Genomic DNA, 20040 nt, shown 5'->3' with positions numbered 1-20040 from the left:
TTTCATGGTTGGTTTTGTGATGTTGTTGATGTCACAAAAACTGCAGATCACCAGTTAAATTAGTTAGTCTCATGAATTTATTGCAACTATATCAAGAAAATATATCCAACCTAAAGGACGAAATAACATGATATCGGTTACTGCTGAATGACTTATCAATATTAATAATATCTCGGTTTTGAAACATATGACCATCTTCATCAATAGCTTAATGTTAAAGTCTCTGATCATGACTTTGGGTTTTGAATTTAACGTTAACCATTATTTCTCAGAGAATTTAGATATACCTTACCGACCAGTTCCGATTAGCATGATATCAATGTTTAGAACTTCTTGTCATTTACACCTAACCAACTAACAATAAATAACAATAAATTATTTGAGGTATTTAGATATTTTGTCTGTATTTATTACTTGTTATTGCGTCATTAAAATATGATAATAGGTAAATATCATGGTTTATAATTAGTCGGTATTTGTAATTTGACAGGTTTTACTTAATATTATAGAATGAATGCCTAATTGAAATATAAGATGCAAATTATTAAAATGGATTATGAAAAAAAGTGAATGAAATCAATGGTATGAGCAATAAATAATAATTTACTAGTGGATAATCAAAGATTTTATATTTTCCTATAAAACTAATCACTTGGAATGAACATAGTTACTCTAAAGGAAAACAAATTACTAGAACTTATATTCTTGATATACTGCATGTAACTTGAGCACTAGAACCCTTCCAAGTCGCAATGAGAAGACAGAAGACTAGTAAAACAGATGTTATTCCAGACAGTGTCAATTATAGTACAAAAATGTCAGGTATTTATAGTTTTTAGTAAGAAATGAAATCATCGTTACAGTCCTCCTCCGCATACAGGGGGTTATTAGCATTGTCCAATCGGAAATCTACACTTAGGGATTCAAGAGTATTCTTCCAAAAGGTGATTGGATGAAATATCTCCGGCTGTTCCTGAACTTCTTACAGCTTTCTCGAGTTCACCCGTCTACTGAATTTTTCCAAATATCACCTAAAATAATTTAATATTTAAAGAAAAATATATAGATAACTCATTCGATACCTACAAATAATAAATAATCTATTCAGTTTATTCAAACTTAGTAAGCAAAAGATTATCATCTTGACTGCAAGAATAGTCGATAGAAGAATTTGAATCTATGCTAATAGTCTTTGAATGAATAGAAAAAAGAAGAAACAAATTAACACCGATTGTTAGTGAACGAATGACATAGGAATGATGTAGTTTTAAACAATGATTTTCAATACTCGACTCTTTCTATGCTATTATTGTTAACACTGACTATTATTCATCTTTAAAACAGATCTATCGAATTAAGTTTTCAAGTAATCGTATATTTCTTACTGAAACCTATCACTAAAGTAATTTTTAGCACTCAAGAAAACAGGTTGAACTGTAAGGATACGAATTTTAAGCGTTCATTGATGTAGTTAGAATTGTAACCATTCACGTTTCAATGGACTGTGGTCGTTCAGTCCTTTATATTACCAACAACAAAGTCTTCACCACTCTGTGATGTACACATGAACACCCGATTCATCTTGAAATTTATGCTTTCCAGTGCTAAAATCTAAATGACAGAAGGAAACGAGTACATTTTGATTGCGAATTATGAAACACGTGATCATACAATTTTTCATTTCAAAAGATTATATTGGCGTAACAGATTTTCTAAAGTTTCTTGAATTTCTACATAATGAGCTGGCTTTAGCTAAACGATCATTGAGGACCACTGAGTAGTATAAAGATATTTCAACCCAGCACAGGACTCAGTGCAAACTCATGATCACATTAGGGATCGAAATGGAGAGATTGAGTTCTCACAGTCATCTTACCAACTTTAGATGGTTCAGTTGGTATTTAGTGGTTCACACTCCCAACTTGAACTGACTGACAATACTAGGCAAACTTCATCCATTGACAGGGATTATAATCCAACTAACACTTGACATGAGTGAACTCTATCTGTTCGAGTTTGTTGTAAGAATTTAACTCTTGGAATTAGTCTACAGTGGTTATATGAACAATATTAGCAATAGTGTGATAGGTTCACAAACACTATTGGATCGAACATGAAAAAATCCGTTCTATGTAAATTCACAGAGTAATGAATTGATCAATGATCTATTTACAAAAGGAAATCTTCACGTGAACAATACGTTAATCGAAATTTAGCTCAATCCCAATAGGTTGTATGCATGACTTAATGAATATAGTACTTCATAGGACTCTAACATAATGATTGAGAAAGTTAAGTGCTGAAATATGTTGATTACTTTGAAAGAAATTTACATAAGAATGATTAGGCTCAAATATTCATTATTGAGTTCAAATAAAAAACCAGCTAAAATTGATAATTTTAAGACAAACTCCGTCTTACTTTTTACTTCTTTAGTGTAAGATCACAGATAAGCACAATCAAAACTCTACTCTTCATAAAGTTGAACTAGTTTTTACTTTGTTATTTGAATGGTGTGTATAATTTATCACTTCATACTGCACCTATGAATCTATATATTTTGGAAAAATAAAGGTAAGAATTACCGTGGGGATATTTTAGAATGCATCTCAATTACGTAGGGTTGTAGTATATGTTACTTATATCTGTCGATAGACATAAGTAGTATGTAACACCAATTGAGAATGGAAAACCAGGCAGTAGAAGACTAAGATAATCGAGTTGAAGAGGATAGAAATGAAAATATAAAGGAATTGTGAACTTGAAGAATCATACAGAATGTGAAGGACAAATAATGAAGATTCGCAAATGAAGTATTTAGTGTATGATTTTCATATTTCACCAATATATTCTGTTATTTTAGTTGGCCCCAACAGTTTTGTTGTTCATAACAGGGTAGTAAATGATCTAATGGTATTTCAGCAAAATCTTCTTCATTTTTAATAAATAAAAATTCACTACCACAAATGTTCATTATCGATTATAGATTTAAAATTTCGAATTATTCTATTGTGTTTCACCTTATTTGACTTCTTAACTCTATTTGTCTAACTTTAAACGAACTTAATTGAGAATCAACGTGATAAAGAAGCTAAAATAATCAGATCAATCAATTTTGAATTAAAAAATCAGTACAAATGATTAATGAGTAAATATTTATTATCAGATTCTAAATATGGTTCAGAAAAGGAATATTGATCATATTTCACTTTGGTATTAACGATATTTATTTTTTGAGCACATAAATATTGGTACAAAGTGGAGCCAAATATATATGCGCCACACAAGTCACTTGATTTGTGTGTGGGCTTTGATACTACCCAAGTGCGCAAACCTAAGCACATAGATTTCTTAAGTGGCCACACTCGGATTCTTTGACCTATAGGTTAACGCAGTGGAGCAACGTTGGTAGATGCAGTCCCATGGCAGCCGGCGACCAACAATTGGTTCATACGCCATTTGTTCCTACAGAATACTGGAGCCCATGTGCACCACTAGTTGACGCTACGTGTCAACCAACCCGGTTAAAGCACCAGACATTCGCTTTTGGTCCTCTTACTCTCTTGCACAACACCCTGGTGAGAGAAGGCAGTCAGTAGGACTTTCCTGGCAATGACTGTATACGCGTGACCATGAGAGAGCATTTGGAGAGGGAGAGCTGAGTCTTCCCACCCTCGGCTGTACCAGGGTATTTTAAGGCTATTTATTCCGTTCAATGAAGTATCCGACTTTAGGTCTTTAGTTATTATTGGCAAATAAATCTAATCTCTCTCAAGCACTATTTTCACTCCATGGAATATAGTCAGTTTAACACTAAATTTTATAGACTTTACTATTTAGGTATGGGTATACTATAATCAGACAGTCACTTTTACTTTGTCTGAAGTTAAAATCTTAACCAAAACGTAATGATGAAGATGTAAAAAGAAACATTTCCCTCATAAAACTCCATAAATTCATTTCAGTGTTTTAAGTGATACCTAGTAAATATGATGTGCTATTCTGGTTTTGTTCTTTTGAATAAAACATGTATAATAATCTTCAAGAAATTAAATAGAAATTGCTTCTGTCGTAATGATTATGTCAGAATAAATTTCCTACAATCATATTTGGTGACTTTAACAGCAATCTGGGAAAAGATCTAAGCGAGAGCTCTACAACGGTAGTAGAAAAGCGGATAAAAGATCAAAATGAAACAAGTACAAACGGGATGGGACTAGTAGACTTTTGTCACAAAAACAATGTGAAAATGATAAATACATTCATAAAGATTAAAGAAACCAAACAAAATACCAGGATACATCCGGGTATAAATAAAAGCCATTTACTAGATATGCTAATTGCTGAAAATCAAGTAGACTGTTTGATATGAGACGTGCATGCAGACACAAACAAACCAACGAACAAAGAATGCTAGGTAAATATTAATCAACAACTAGATGAGAAGAAAAAGATTAAGGAGAAAGTGGCTAGATGACTACAATGAACAGAGCAGTAAAACATACGCCTAGATACGAAACGAGTTTGCTAAAAGGATAATGAAGATAAAAGATGAACACATAGATCACAAAACGAGAGATCTTGAAAAACTTTTCCGACAATATGATAATTATAATGCATTTCTTGAACTAAAAATTATTCTAGCGACTGTCAGAATAAGAAGCTATGAATGTGGAAGAGCGAAATTGGTAACAGATGAAAAGAAATTACGAAATCATTATCAGAAATAATTTGAAAATGTAAACTATGATATACAATACAACAGTAGAACGAGTGAAAATGACCACCCCCCTAACTTCGAGAGATCTTGAACAAAGTCTTAAGAGAATGAAAAATGACAAAGAGCCGGTAAACATTGGTGTAACTTTTGACATCATAAAAGGAGGAGTAAATATAATAAAACAGATACCTATAAACGGAATAAATAAATTCTGGAGAAACCCGCGAAGTCCATACAGAAAATAAATAAAAAAAGACTCAGAAAACTACAAAGTTCTATCGTTCCATATATGATTGATAAAATATGTTTTGAGATACTGTGTGACCGAATAAATCAAAAATGTTGATGAAAAACTGGCATTAAAAGAATTTGGATTTCGAAAAAAAGATATCAACAGCTCAAGCGATAACTGCTATCATAAGTGTAATACAATGTGCATCAGACACAAAAACTAAAGCTGTACTTACATTTATTGATATAATTGAGGCGTTCGATATGATACTAATAGAACTAATCATGAAAACGGTAAACGAAATGAACCTACACAAAAATATGAGAAAGCGTGGAGAGACCAAAAAGATATCTAATTGAAATAGATTCGTATTTCATAATGAACAGAGGTGTTAGAAAAAGTGATATACTAGGATCTCTCCTCTTTAACTTTGTATTCCAAGTAGTCTTAAAAGAGAGATTGAGTGAATCAAACATTGGAATAGAACTGACTGATATAGAAAAAACAAATGGACAATAAAACACTTTGAGCTTGCAGATGATTTATGCATAGTCACAAAAGTCGCCGAAGATGAAACGAAATTGCTAAACGAATTGCAAAATTACCTTGAAACGATCGGCATGGGAATATCTAGTGTGAAAACAATAGCAATGTTTTAAAACAAAGGTGGAGACGAAGATAAAGTTAAAATAAACAGTTGAAAATGTGGAATCACTTCAATACTTGAGGCATATTGTGAGTCAAGATGATCTCTCTGATGAAGCTATCCGAGATAACGTAAGGAAAGCACTATTTGTAATAACTAGAATCCCAAGATCAAATAATGTCATCATAGAAACAAAGGCAAAAGTAATTGAAACAACAGTGATACATTCCCTGGTACATGATCTAGAAACAATAGTCCTACGAATAAAGGTGCGAAGAAACTAGAAATACTGTTGAATACTGCGGGGTGGATGATTCTCACAATAAATAATAAAAATTCAAAAACAGTAGATGAATTAGAAGTGAACACTAATTAACCAAACTAAGCTGAGAAAATCATACAAAACAAACTGGACCCATGGAACACGGTCAAACAAAGAAAGAATAATATTATGTGCAAAATGATTAACAGCAAGATAGAAACCAAGCTTAAATTACGAAAAGTCCATACAAAGAGTTGAATCATATAAGTACAAGCAGATATACAAGCAATTAACGAACAATTAACTAATAACTGGCTAGACATCCAGACCAAAGTGAAACAAGATAGATTTGATAATTACAAACCCACCTTAATTGGAAAACGAGAGCTGACAATCAAATGTCTAAATGAAAGCTGTAGTGGAATATTTGCTACAAGCAAAGAGATGAATCGTCAATACATAAATGATCATGGGAATAAAGAAATAGCAGTCATAAAAACGGACATATATGCATGTCTGATAAAAGACTGTCTAAAAGAATGTTAAACACAAGTTTGGCTGATAAGGTATACAAAGACATGTCATCCACAAAAAATAAATGAATTTGAACAGTGAAAGGTGGAATATAAGCAAACAGAAGACCCTAGAGTCTCAACGAACGTAAAAATAACAATAGAAAGCATGGCGCAGATGATAATGGTTATGTGGTTCATAAATGGTCTGCAACAACCGAATGTGAAGTAAGAGGAGGCACGACAAAAACAAAACGGCTATTGGGCCCTGGTATTTGTTCCGTGTTCTGACAAGCCAATCGGCTTTACCAACCTATATGGTTGGCAGGGGCACCAAAACTACTAGTTCACTACCTTCTTTGTTGTATGCTATCGAGTTGGTAGTTCACACACATATTTTCCATATCACATTCAATTATGTCTATATTTAGTTATAAATCTAGTGATATGCATTATTAGTTATCCCTCGTAACGATTAGAAATCTTTCCAGATTGGAAACTTAAAATTTCACTGTATCTCGACGAACAGATTAATTAAATCTAGTTTTACTTTAAATAGCAAACATTTATGATCCATTAAGTCAGTTAAAGACTAGAATTAAAAAATGTCTTGTTGATCGAATCAACATGGATTTGTTGGGATTATTTAACATGAAAATAGTTTACCCAACGGAGTGACTTTAGCTGATCAACTATTGAAGCCAGAATACACTATAGCTTCTTTCGTTTAAGTATAGAACTTACCAGTAATGCGCATCCACAACTGTATTATGAATTAAACTGATTAAAGTTTAAAATATGAACTATTCAATTCTATGTTGTTAGTTAACTGACAAAACTGTTCACTGTTCACCAATAATCTGAAAGATAAATTATCGCATCTGACCAACTCAATGTGCATTTACCAATTTACCTGCTCTTGTGGAGCTAGGTATATAGGTCGTCTGATGCGTACTTTATCCAAAAGAATTCAAGAACATTGTCTGGCGTGGCTAAAAAGAGGAGGCAACGGCTCAATAAGAAGTTCTATAATCGAACACCTTGTAAACACAGGTCACTCAATCAAGCCAGACTCTGCGTTCAAAGTCATCTACAAGGTAAGTAGAAGCCTTCCTAAGACAATTAGACTGCATCTTCTTTGCATTGTCGAGGCAATAGTCATACATTTTGAAAAACCAGAATTATGTATACAAAAGAGACTGGTACAACCTCTTCTTCTACCATGGTCTTAATGTATTAAAAAGTTTTCTCCTTCTTCATACTCTTGTTCCCTTACAGCCACCTGTTTCACCTTCCATCTTTCCTTCAAATCTTTTACCCCCAACCGGTGTGTTTTTATTTCCACGATCTTTCCGATTACATTTCATCTCTGTTTCAACGTTTTATTTTATCATGCTGAGCCATCCTTACCCGATGAATACTTAAACCATTCACTATCAAACGATTATTAACTTTCCTTGTTTTAAAAATAAAATTTTTTTCTAATACTTTTGTTTATTTAACCTCACTGTCACCATGTATAACAGAAGTTTATTATCAGTATTATTATCTTACTTACTTACGCCTGTTACTCCTCGTGAAGGAGCATAGGCCGCTCACCAGCATTCTCCATCCAACACTGTCCCAAGCAATCCTTTCTAGCTCTTCCAAGTTCTTATTCATCCTTTTCATATCTCATTCTATTTCCAGACAGAATGTGTTCTTTGGCCTTCCTCTTTTAAGCTTCCCTTCAGGATTCCAAGTTAGGGGTTGCCTCGTGTTGCAGTTTGATGATTTGCCGAATGTATGTCCTATCCATTTCCATCGTCTTTTCCTAATTTCCTCTCCAGCTGGAAGCTGGTTTATTCTCTCCCACAGTAAACTGTTGCTGATGGTATCCGGCCAATGGATGTTGAGTATCTTGCGTAGACAACTATTTATAAATACTTGTACCTTCTTGATGATGGTTGTAGAAGTTTTCCAAGTATCAGCTCAGTACAGTAGAACTGTCTTGATGTTCGTATTGAAGATTCTCACTTTGATATTAGTTTAAAGTCGTTCTGAGTTGCATATGTTCTTCAATTGCAGGAATGTGCCCCTTGATTTACCAATCCTCGCTTTTACGTCTACATCTGAACCTCCTTGTTCATCGATGATGCTTCTCAGGTACGTGAAGGATTCTAAATCTTCCAGAGTTTCGCCATCAAGTGTGATTGGATTGTTGTTCTCCGCTTTGAATTTGAGGACCTTAGTTTTCCCTTTGTGTATGCTGAGGCCTACTGATGCAGAGACTGCTGCTACAGTGGCTGTCTTCATCTGCATCTGTTCGTGTGTACGTGATAGGAGGGCTAGGTCATCTGCGAAGTCCAAATCGTCTAATTGGTTCTGAGCTGTCCATTGTATTCCGTGTTTTCCTTCAGATGTCGCGGTCTTCATAGTCCAGTCGACCACCAGAAGAAAGAGGAAGGGAGAGAGTAAACAGCCTTGTCTGACTCCTGTCCTTACTTGGAATGCATCTGTCAGCTGTCCTCCATGCACTACTTTGCACTGTAGTCCGTCGTATGAGTTCCGGATAATATTGACAATCTTCTCAGGAACTCCGTAGTGTCGAAGAAATTTCCATAATGTCCTCCTATCTACACTGTCGAATGCCTTTTCATAATCAATGAAGTTGATGTATAGTGATGAGTTCCACTCAACTGATTGTTCGACGATGATCCGTAGTGTTGCAATTTGGTCTGTGCACGACTGATCCTTACGGAATCCAGCTTGTTGATCTCGAAGTTGGGCATCTACTGCATCCTTCATCCGGTTCAGCAACAATCTGTTGAAGACTTTCCCTGGTATTGACAGTAGTGTAATGCCTCTGTAGTTTTCACATTTGCTCAGATCTCCTTTCTTTGGAATCTTGACGAGGTGTCCTTCTTTCCAGTCCATCGGCACTTGTTCCTCCTCCCAAATCTTTTTGAATAGAAGATAAAACATGCTTGTGGTTGCTTCGATGTCTGATTTCAGTGCTTCAGCTGGTATGTTGTCGGGTCCTGCTGCTTTCCCGTTCTTGATTTGTCTGACGGCCATTCTAATTTCTTCCGTAGTTGGTGGATTGACATCTATAGGAAGATCTATGTGTGCTGCTTCGATGTCCGGTGGATTCATTGGAGCCGGCCTATTCAGGAGTTCCTCGAAGTATTCTACCCATCTGTTACGCTGTTGTTGAATTTCGGTGATTGGCTTGCCTTCTTTGTCTTTGACCGGCCTCTCTGGTTTACTGTATTTCCCTGCTAGTTTCTTCGTTGTATCGTAGAGCTGTTTCATATTTCCTTCTCTAGCAGCTTTTTCTGCCGTCGTTGCTAGTTCTTCAACGTATTTCTTCTTGTCGGCTCTAATGCTCCTCTTCACTTGTTTGTTTGCTTCTATGTATTCAGCTTGTGCTTGGACTTTCTCTGCTCGTGTTCGGCTGTTGTTTATTGCTGCCTTCTTGTTCTTCCTTTATTTGATCTTGTCCAGTGTTTCTGTAGAGATCCATTCCTTATGATGGTATTTCTTTAGACCGAGAACCTCTTGACACGTTGAAGTTAATGCTTCCTTGATGCCTTTCCAGTTGTCCTCCATAGTAGTTTCTTCTTCTTTCAGTAGATCTTGTAAGGCTTGGAACCTGTTGTTGAGAGCTATCTTGAATTCATTGAGTTTGTCAGTATCTCGAAGGAAGGCTGTATTGAACCTTTGTAGTGCTGTTTGTCCACTTGTCCAGTTCTTTTTTAGCTTCAGTTTTAAATTGGCTACAACTAGGTGGTGATCTGAAGCTACGTCAGCTCCTCTCCTGGTTCTCACATCTTCCATTGTCCTTCGGAATTTTTTGTTGATGCAAATATGATCTATTTGGTTCTCTGTAATGTGGTCCGGTGAGATCCATGTAGCCTTGTGTATACGCTTGTGTGGAAATATTGTGCCTCCTATGACCAATTTGTTGAATGCACATAGATTTGCAAATCTTTCTCCGTTTTCGTTTCTTTCTCCCAGTCCATGTCGTCCCATAATATCTTCATATCCAGTGTTGTCCATTCCGACTTTGGCATTTAGATCTCGCATCAGAATAGTTAGGTCCTTTCTTGGGCATTTCTCAATGAATGACTGCAGCCGCTCGTAGAACTGATCTTTAATTTCGTCGTTGCTATCATTGGTGGGTGCGTAACATTGGATAATATTCATTAAGATCCCCTCCTTCTTTGTTTTGAATGATGCTTTGATGATTCTGGATCCGTGAGATTCCCATCCTACAAGTGCATTTCGTGCTACTTTGGACAGCATAAGAGCGACTCCCTGAGTGTGTGGAGCATTGTCCTCTTCGTGACCGGAGTATAGCAGCATCTCTCCCGTAGCTAGCCTTTTCTGTCCAGTTTGGGTCCAGTGGGTTTCGCTGATTTCCAGTACTGCTAAGTTGTATCTCCTCATTTCCATTGCTATTTGACTGGTCTTCCCGGTTTCCCACATTGTTCGAACGTTCCATGTACCTATAAAAATGTTTGCTCTGGTTGTTAGAAGGGGCATCGGCCTCGTGGCTTCCGAAGAAACTCGGCTTTCACCATGAAGCGTCATAATTCTTCTAAATGAAGACCTTCTAACTCCCAGGACAGAGTTAAAATGGTTTGGACTATTTTTTCTGGTAAGCGTTTTTTTAGCGAGTTAGTTTTCTACGGGATGGGGACGCTAACCCCATGCCCAACCCTCCTCCTTTACCCGGGCTTGGGACCGGCAGCAACCCTATAAGTGCTACAGGCGGAGTTAGTATTATTATCACCCTGTAAAAATAAGTATATATATTTGCGATTGTACAGCTTTGAAAATGAATTCGCCGAAAAGAGAACTCTTCGCTGAACTAATCTTTCTTTCTTACTTAATGTCATAATGGGTGTAGTCCGTTTATTAAAAAATTCCAAGGACCCTTCGACAGTAAAGGAACTTAATGAGTTTCTGCGTTATTCTGTCAAACTTACGGAAGTGAATGCGAAGATTACCTTTCTTAACGACTGCGTTAAAATGCACAAATATCCTAAATACTACTACTGCAAAATTTTCTTCTTCGAAGAAACCATATTTATCCAAACTCGAAATCTCTGAAACGCCATGCACAAAATGTTATTGACTCTATTCGTCCTCGCATTCCGTTATTGGATATTATATTAGCAAGTAAACAGTACGTCCATACCTGAAATAAACAAGCTGGGAACCTATGTACTTCATAGGATACATACAGGCATAGATACATTCGTGTATTTGGTGCGAGTAAATAGTATCAAATCAGTTTTTTTCTTAATAAGTAGGGGATTAGGCCGATCCCCATCACACCACTCACGTTAGTTCATGGAACAAGTTTAACTACTTGCCGATCAATAAAGCAAATTGTGAGCCTAAGTTCGTTTTTTCTGTAAAATTAAAAAATAAGAACAAAATCTTGTTCAATACCATGTCACTTTCAGCAGTGTGCTAAATAACACTGAATAAATAGAAATATCTACTTATTAAAAATACTTAGCCATTAAGCCGATAAATGAATAGAAATATGTCTGTGTCTGAGTTTTATTTAAGAATAAAGAAACATGATTATTGAATAACATTTCCGTTATTATTTACAGGATGAAAATACGTTTCGTTGAATAACATCTAGAAATTGAAAAACGAGACTAAATAAATCACCGTCGCGAGAAACATTTAAGTATGTACTTATGAATTTACAGTTAGTTGGTTACTGAGGAGTGACCATTTTCATGTATGTCATGTGATTCTATGCGTTGATAAAATTCTATCTACTAGATTGCACTGTAGCTATTGGTCTAAATGACTCGACATCACTAGCGTTATGTTGAAATGTAGGGTGGTGGTTGGAAGTGGTCGACAACAAACCGTGGACGTAGATTTCTTACAATTCGGGACACATCAGAAACATATACCTATAATCTTGAGGCATCTGATGTTGCCTAGTGGAATCGATCAAATGTCACCCAGCTTCAAAGTCAGAGATATTACCGTTTAGCTTTACGGCAAGCGACAGACCTCCTGTAGGACTTAGAAGGGTTTACAATTGGTTGACCACTGAACTGCTACCACCGTCATATTTTTCAGCTCAGTGGTAATATCTCTGACTGTGAATCTGGGTGACACTTGAACGATTCCGCCAGACGGAATCAGTTACCTCAATATCACGAGTAAACACTCCTGACGTGTGCGACAGAGCTCAGGGTTTCTTGTTATTTACCCCTCAACCACCATATTCATAGATAATAGTAATTAACCAGCGACAACAAGGGCACTGGATTGAATTATATATTAGGTATAATCCCCAAAAATCATTACATATCAATGGAAAAATTATGGTGGATATATTAGTTGCCAAATAAATGTTTTATGAAGGATGGTAGGAAACAAAATGTCTGGGTAAATGTAATTCTACTGGTAATTAACGAACCCAGAAAGATCAGTTTATTTAGTTGCGAAGATTATATTACCATAAATAAGTATTTTTTTCGATCTTACCTTCCGTTTCACAAAATCGATAGTTTAAATTCTATCTCATCTCATCATAAAACATGATTTCGGTTGATAATAACTAGTCACATTAGGAATTATAAAATAAACACTAGTAAAACGTTTCGTTATGACAATAATATATCATACCAGTCACATAGAAATACAAATAAACATAACATTCACTATTAGTATTCCATATGGTTCTAGTAACTTATCCTATAAGCTGTATAAACAAAAACAATTCCAACTAATCATAAATTCAAATTTATTTTTAAATACTTTATTTGATTAGTTAATCAGATCGTACCGTTAAACTATATGATATATTTCACTTTCTTGACAATTAGAAGTTCAACAGCCATGACATCTACTAACTGAAACTGACTTATCTAGTTACAAAGAAAATTAAATAAAGTATCAACAGTTGTTTTAAATAGTGGTACACAGGTTTGACAATATTGTTATTTCATCATTTGATACAAACGTATCATATAATTACTGTAACCGACAATGGATTTACCTTTTTAACAATGTTAAAATGTTTACTTTCAAAATTAGGAGATGAAACTACTGAATTTTGTTAACATAAACAAAAACAAACTGTATAAATAAAATTAATGTTTATTCTGATCAAAAGTATAACTTTCTTCATACTAAAAATAGTAAAATAAACTGATAGTAAGATATTGCAGATACTTATTATTACTGAAATATTATTAAGCGTCACAGTAATCATGCACCAAGATAATCTGTGGAGTTAGGCTTTTTGTTCAGGAGCTAACATCGATGTACATCTGATTACCAATAGGATACAATGAGGTGGGATTTATTTTTATGTTGTTCTTAATTACCAACAAAGTAAGCTATGAAGCTGATTAAGGGTTAGTAGGCAGAAGTCCTGAAATTGATCAGCACGAAGTGTAGAACGATAAAACATATGTTATTGCCAGTTCAGGGTTGTCTGTAGTGTTGATTTTGGTTGAAATCACGAACAAATTAAAGTTGAACCACTATCAAAAACCTGGAAGTACTGGGCCGTCGTTTCTCACTGATATGGGACTCCTCGTCAGGGTACATCCAATGGATCGCATCTGAGTGGTCTAGAGGTTAAGCATTTACGAGCGAGAATGATGTTCATGGGTTCGATTCGAACTTGTGGATTCGTAGATATACATTCCTGAGTAGTCCCATGCAAGAATGAAAAGGCCTTCCGGTGCTTCCAAGCTTTCAATGGTGGTCTAAATTTGATCATTTCGTGATTTCAATGACACACGTTATCACTAAATAAAGTTTTACAGAGTCTGAGTCATGTTTTGGATTATGAATATACATGTTATGAATTCAAATTGTATAGAGAGTACCATTCTTCTAAACACTGTAAGTATACTTGGCTAACGATTCTTAATTAAGGAAAAAAGATCATTTGTACGATTTCATTTACTTAAGCTGTACAATAGTATTTGTAATTAATTTCTTTGCTAAAAATAGTAGTCTGTAATGAAATTGAATGGTTTTGAACAATTATTTAAACTGCAGTGTTATCGTGTCATAAATTGTTTACAAATATCCGATACTGAAAGAATGTTATATACTAACTGGCTGATGAAAAATGTTAAGATGAAGATACTTATACACTTGATATACATTAAGGACAGAATAACCAAAGGTCGTAATAATAGATAATTAAGGCGTAGAAAAAAACGACATATCGTGGGAAATAGAAAAAAAAAGCTAAGACCACAGTATTTTTAATGGATTGAACATACTATTTTTGTATACAAGTGTTAGGCTTAAATTGGTGAAGAGTAATGGTTGTCTTACTACACTTATTGATTGATATTCACTACAAGATTCAACACTCTCCACAAATCCCCTTGACCAATTCAGAAATTTACAGAGCTATATAATATTTGCATGGTATCTGAAAGCTTGTTGGTTAAATGACTTTTCATTACTCAATAATTATTGTTTGTAATATACAACCACTTTGAAGAGAATATGTTAGTTATGATTATATATTTGTATATACTGAACATCTATTGAAGGTAGAATATCGTTCATTAAATAAACTATAAGTTTTTAAAATAAAAAAACGCCTGTTGTACATTTTTAAGCTGATCATCTTTACTTACTGGTAAAGTATCTACAACAAATGAAAAATCTTGATAATTGGTTAGCCTTGTCTATATGGTTACATTTATAATTTCCCTTTTATAGGTACAAATGTGTTTATGTATGTGTTTATATATAGATATGTGTTTATAAAACCATGACAAATATTTCTCTATCATTATTCTATCTATTTCGTCTTTAGAGAAATTAAGGTCTAGAAAAAGAAACAAACAAATTATAAATTAAAGGTTGAATAACACAATTTACCAATATAAAGTTAACAGAATTCAAATAGAAAGAAGTGAAATAGGAGAAAAATCATTGAAAATATATAGAAAATTAAATAAAGTTTCAAGGATACAATTATGATTGTAACAGAGCTTATTTAAACAATTATATTTTAACAAGGTCATTTATTGAAACATTGAAAAAAAAAGTAGAAATGGTTGGAAATCACATGTTAATCAATAGAAATTAAAAGTATAGCAATAAAATAGAATTACAATTTCATTTCTAAAATAATGAATAGTGAAAACATTCAATTCCATTAAAAGTTAAAATGATGTACCAAATTCAAATTGTAAACTTTAATTAGGGCTGCTATTAGACGCAACTCGATTTCGTAAACGTGGCAGTCTGCTTAGCGACCAATCAGAATGAAGCGGGAATTATTATACCCGCCATCTTTGTATGCGATGACAACCGGCTTTCTTCGTTCTGTGCTTTATCCGCTATTTCATTTGTGTAGCTACATAATTTAATGTTTCAGTGTGCTAAAATTCAGAAGTTAATGTAATACTCTAAATGTTGGAGGAAAATTTTTCCTGATTTAGCTTTGTTTTCTGGGTTATTGCCGCTGCTACTGAAGTCAATGTATTTCTTCAGCCCAGCTGGCTAGTCATATGTTTTAAAATGATGATCGATTTTGTTTTGACTTGTTTTTTAGATATCCAAAGTTCCTTTTTTAGCAAAAATAATTGTTGCTGCCGCCTGTGACTCTAACTGTCCGCATGTTCGTTCCTAACTGTAAACTTATCAAATTTTAAAAAATAGTCTATACTTTTGTTTATAACTTACTTGATTAAAATACTAAAGTAATGAGAAACATTCACTTAATATCAGAAGGGATTTTGTGAATATTATAGCGATTTCAGTAGTTGAGATCATAGATCAATTGAAGTTAGACAACGATGGAAAACCTGGAAGCAGTAGACGGCCGTTTCGTCCTAGCACGAGACTCCTTAACAGTGCACATACACGACCCGGATTTGCGAGATTCGAACCCAGTACCTATCAGTCTCGCGCGCGAGCGCTTAACATTTAGACTACTGAGACAGCATCCAACGGTATTAATGTTTAACTAATTTTTTTCGCTATATTTGAAAATATGTTAATTGAAATGACCCATACAACACCAGAGTAAAAGGAAGACATATACTAAATGTCTAAAAGCTATCCATAAGTAATTGACTACCTTCACTCTCAAGTATTAATGGTATCATTTACATAACCAAAAAATAATATTTAACATGTACAATTCACATCAGAATTGTTCATCGTGACAGTTAGTAGAGCTGTCAACAAGTTGATTTCACTAGAGGCTGATCTACTCAAGAGATTGACTTTTCTGATTAATTAATTGAAAGGAACACTTTTATTATACACCAACGAAGTTTATCTCACCTTTGAAGGTGAAGATTTTTAATAAAGAAATGGTGTCACTATGGATAGTACTTTGGGACATCGTTTAGCCTATGTATATATGGCAAATGTTTAAAATATAACAAGTGAGCTCATCAAGAAGTAAATTTGTATAGGATGTACATGTATAACATACTGGTCATACGCGTAAAAGATTTCGCTGCTTCTGAGTTACCATATAGACTCATTAACGTGAAAAATAATATCGTGCTTACTAGCGAGGAGGGAAATAATGAACAACTGCCTTCTTAAGATATATTTTTGAACTGAAAGAAGGATGGAGCTATGAAATACTTAGTTAATAGGACCTAAAAGCAGTCGTTGATAAAAAATACAATGATGCTAAATTGATTGTTACTAAAAAGCATCCATGATTCACACAGACATAAACATTACATGAGCAGTTACGTCACATGCCACAGAATCTACAAATTCACGTGTTTATGTGTACATAGTTAATGTAAAATGCTCCGATAAACGTAACAAACAGAAAACCATGTTCCTTGATAGTAAAACCTATGGTTTGACTTTCATCCAGCTATTAAAACGTCGTATTGAATTTGTGAAAGGCATATTCTTAGGTTCATAGAAGCCTTGACTATTATGAAGTTCAAACCTTTTTTATGTGTACGAAAATAATTTGTTATAACTTTGGATCTACCCTGGTAATATTCAGGTAATTTCATGATCTATGGTAGTGTGGCAACATTTTATCCTTCCGATATTAAATTATACTGTCTCTCGTCTAATCCCGATTATGGTGTTTTATTTATTCTATCTTTTATATAATTGACCATTCATATATGTAAATCACGGACTTACCTTAGCTAGATAACCACTGACGACCTGGAATCAGTGAATAATTGCTTCGTCTTAGTATTGAACTTTTTAGTAGTATGTGCTGTTCATTGATTACTCTTTTTCTTATCTATCCATTGCTTGTTCCTAATCGTCTATAAAGTTGGGTTGCACTAAACTGGGTTGAGCAGATTAGTAAATACATCTACTACTCGCATAGACTTGATCAACGTTCATGGTTTGTCTATTCGCACATAAATACATGAAATAAATTTTCCTAGAAACTTTCGCATTTAGTCTTCATTACATTCACTAACAATTATTTGCCGCTTCTAATACATTAGTATTAAAGTGGATATCAAAAGTGTAAACAAGCAAAACAAAGTCATCTATCAGCAAAAACATAAGCTTTCTAGAATGCTTTTAACTAAGAAAAACAGTTGTGTTGATCACTATTATTTAATTCACATTGGTTCACTCAAGTCAAAAATATGGATTATTCTTCAGATACTCAGTGATTTAACGGCTAAGCTTTCTCTGTCAGATCACAAAATTCTGACCTTGATCTCTTACAACGTTACAATAGAACATGGTTGAAAATTTATATACCACAACGAAACAGCTATTCTAGTTCACAATAATGATATAAACTATATAATACGTGTCTTCTTGAAAATAAAGCCTTTATTTACTGTAATGAAACATAAATGTTGATAGATTATTTACAGAAGGAACTGTCTATTTTAATATTTACATATAATACGTTAAAACAAAAGGATCAAATGATAGATTGAAGATCAAAACAAATCATATGATTAATGATATTGACTTAGTTACTGTTTTCATTTAATTAAATAATAATTTATTCTATTCACTATTTTACTTTATTTCTAGTTAATCCATAACTGATAAATGAAATCAAAATTAATATTGACCTCAACCATGAATAACAGTAGAAATTTAGGCTGAGTGTAATTCAGAATAAATCTGTTAATTGACTGACAATTGTATGATGGATTACTTAAAAGATAATTAAAGTAATCTATTACGTTATTGAATAATAATAAAGAGAATTTAATAAAGTTTTCATTTCGACAAAATCACTTACTAAAGTTGTACTTATACTTGTATGATACATATACAAATGATCTAACTAAGATCACTTCCTGATCTAAACTATGAAGATTCTATAATTCTGACAAAACCCTATACTGAAAATATATAAATCTATCAAACAATAAAAAGCGATTACATCATAAAATGATTTGAGATTTCAAATGCTCTTAATAACAAATTAAGTGAAAAATGTAATCTCTTTTATTTAAACAAAGAAGACATAAAAACAATGAATAGTGTTGTTTTGCAATCAAAGAAATAATGAATTCTTATGGTGAAATATACTTAAGAACTTAATAAAGAATAACGTATTCAAAATAATTTGATTGTTAAAAATACAAATAACTTGAATGAATTATTTGATTGATAAAAATTAATTATTTTTGGCTGTCAGATTGTGATCTCACTTTAAATAGTGTATATTGAGTATACATATATATATATATATATATATATATATATATATATATATATATATATATATATATATATATATATATATATACGAAATATTTGTATCTAGGCAACTACTTACCTAAAATCTTAAATATTTAATGAATTAACTTTCCAAATAGTTACTTACATTTCATTTCATTATCACTATTTTTATTATATCTGCATTTTACTTAGAACTGACAATAATATAATGTAAATATTCAAACATAATTTGTATTAAAGCTTTTGTTGATACATTTTCTTTGATAAATATCTGTTATGTATCACATGAAATACTGATTTCTCTGTTTGGAACTAAAGCAGATAATAATTATATCATTTAAATGAAATCAAGAAAAAATATTATTTAAATTTGAGTACAAGGGTACTTAATTGATAGAAACAATTAGTAGATATGGAAATTTCTTATCTATTCAGGATTATGAAAATCATATGAAACTAAGGTAATGCGTTTAACTTTGTCTTTGATCGTTCAGAGCTTACAGTTTAACAATTATTTCAGTTTAATCGACATAGTAATCGAAATTCACCTATCTGTCAAATGATCTAAAATTTCTTATAAGAGTAATAGAATACTATTCAACATTTATGTTAGTTACTTGAATGAACTGTTTCGTGTTTAGTTAGTAAGTTGAATGAAAAGTTTATTTAATTGACAACTGTATCATGGAAACAATTTGAAGACTCCAGAATAAACTGTATGATGTAATCTTGAGGCTTTGTCCTTCCTATAAAGTTTCGTCAATAATATTACATTTTTTTGCTCGTTGATACCTTTCAGCATTTCTAGACAAGATTTTAGACAATGAATAGTTTAGTCTTAACTCTCTAGGCCAAATGGGTTACAAGTCTAAAATTAACTAGTTATTTTAAATAATCTGCTAAAAACAGTCAAATCTCAGTAACTTTGAACGAAAGCAACAAGTAACATACAGAAAAAAAAACTCAAGTTTATTAGTTTTTAAACGTTGGTCGGAATGT

The sequence above is a fragment of the Schistosoma haematobium genome, chromosome 1, assembly GCF_000699445.3.
Source record: "Schistosoma haematobium chromosome 1, whole genome shotgun sequence".
In the NCBI taxonomy this organism is placed as follows: Eukaryota; Metazoa; Platyhelminthes; class Trematoda; order Strigeidida; family Schistosomatidae; genus Schistosoma; species Schistosoma haematobium.
Note: the sequence above shows the minus strand (reverse complement) of the source record.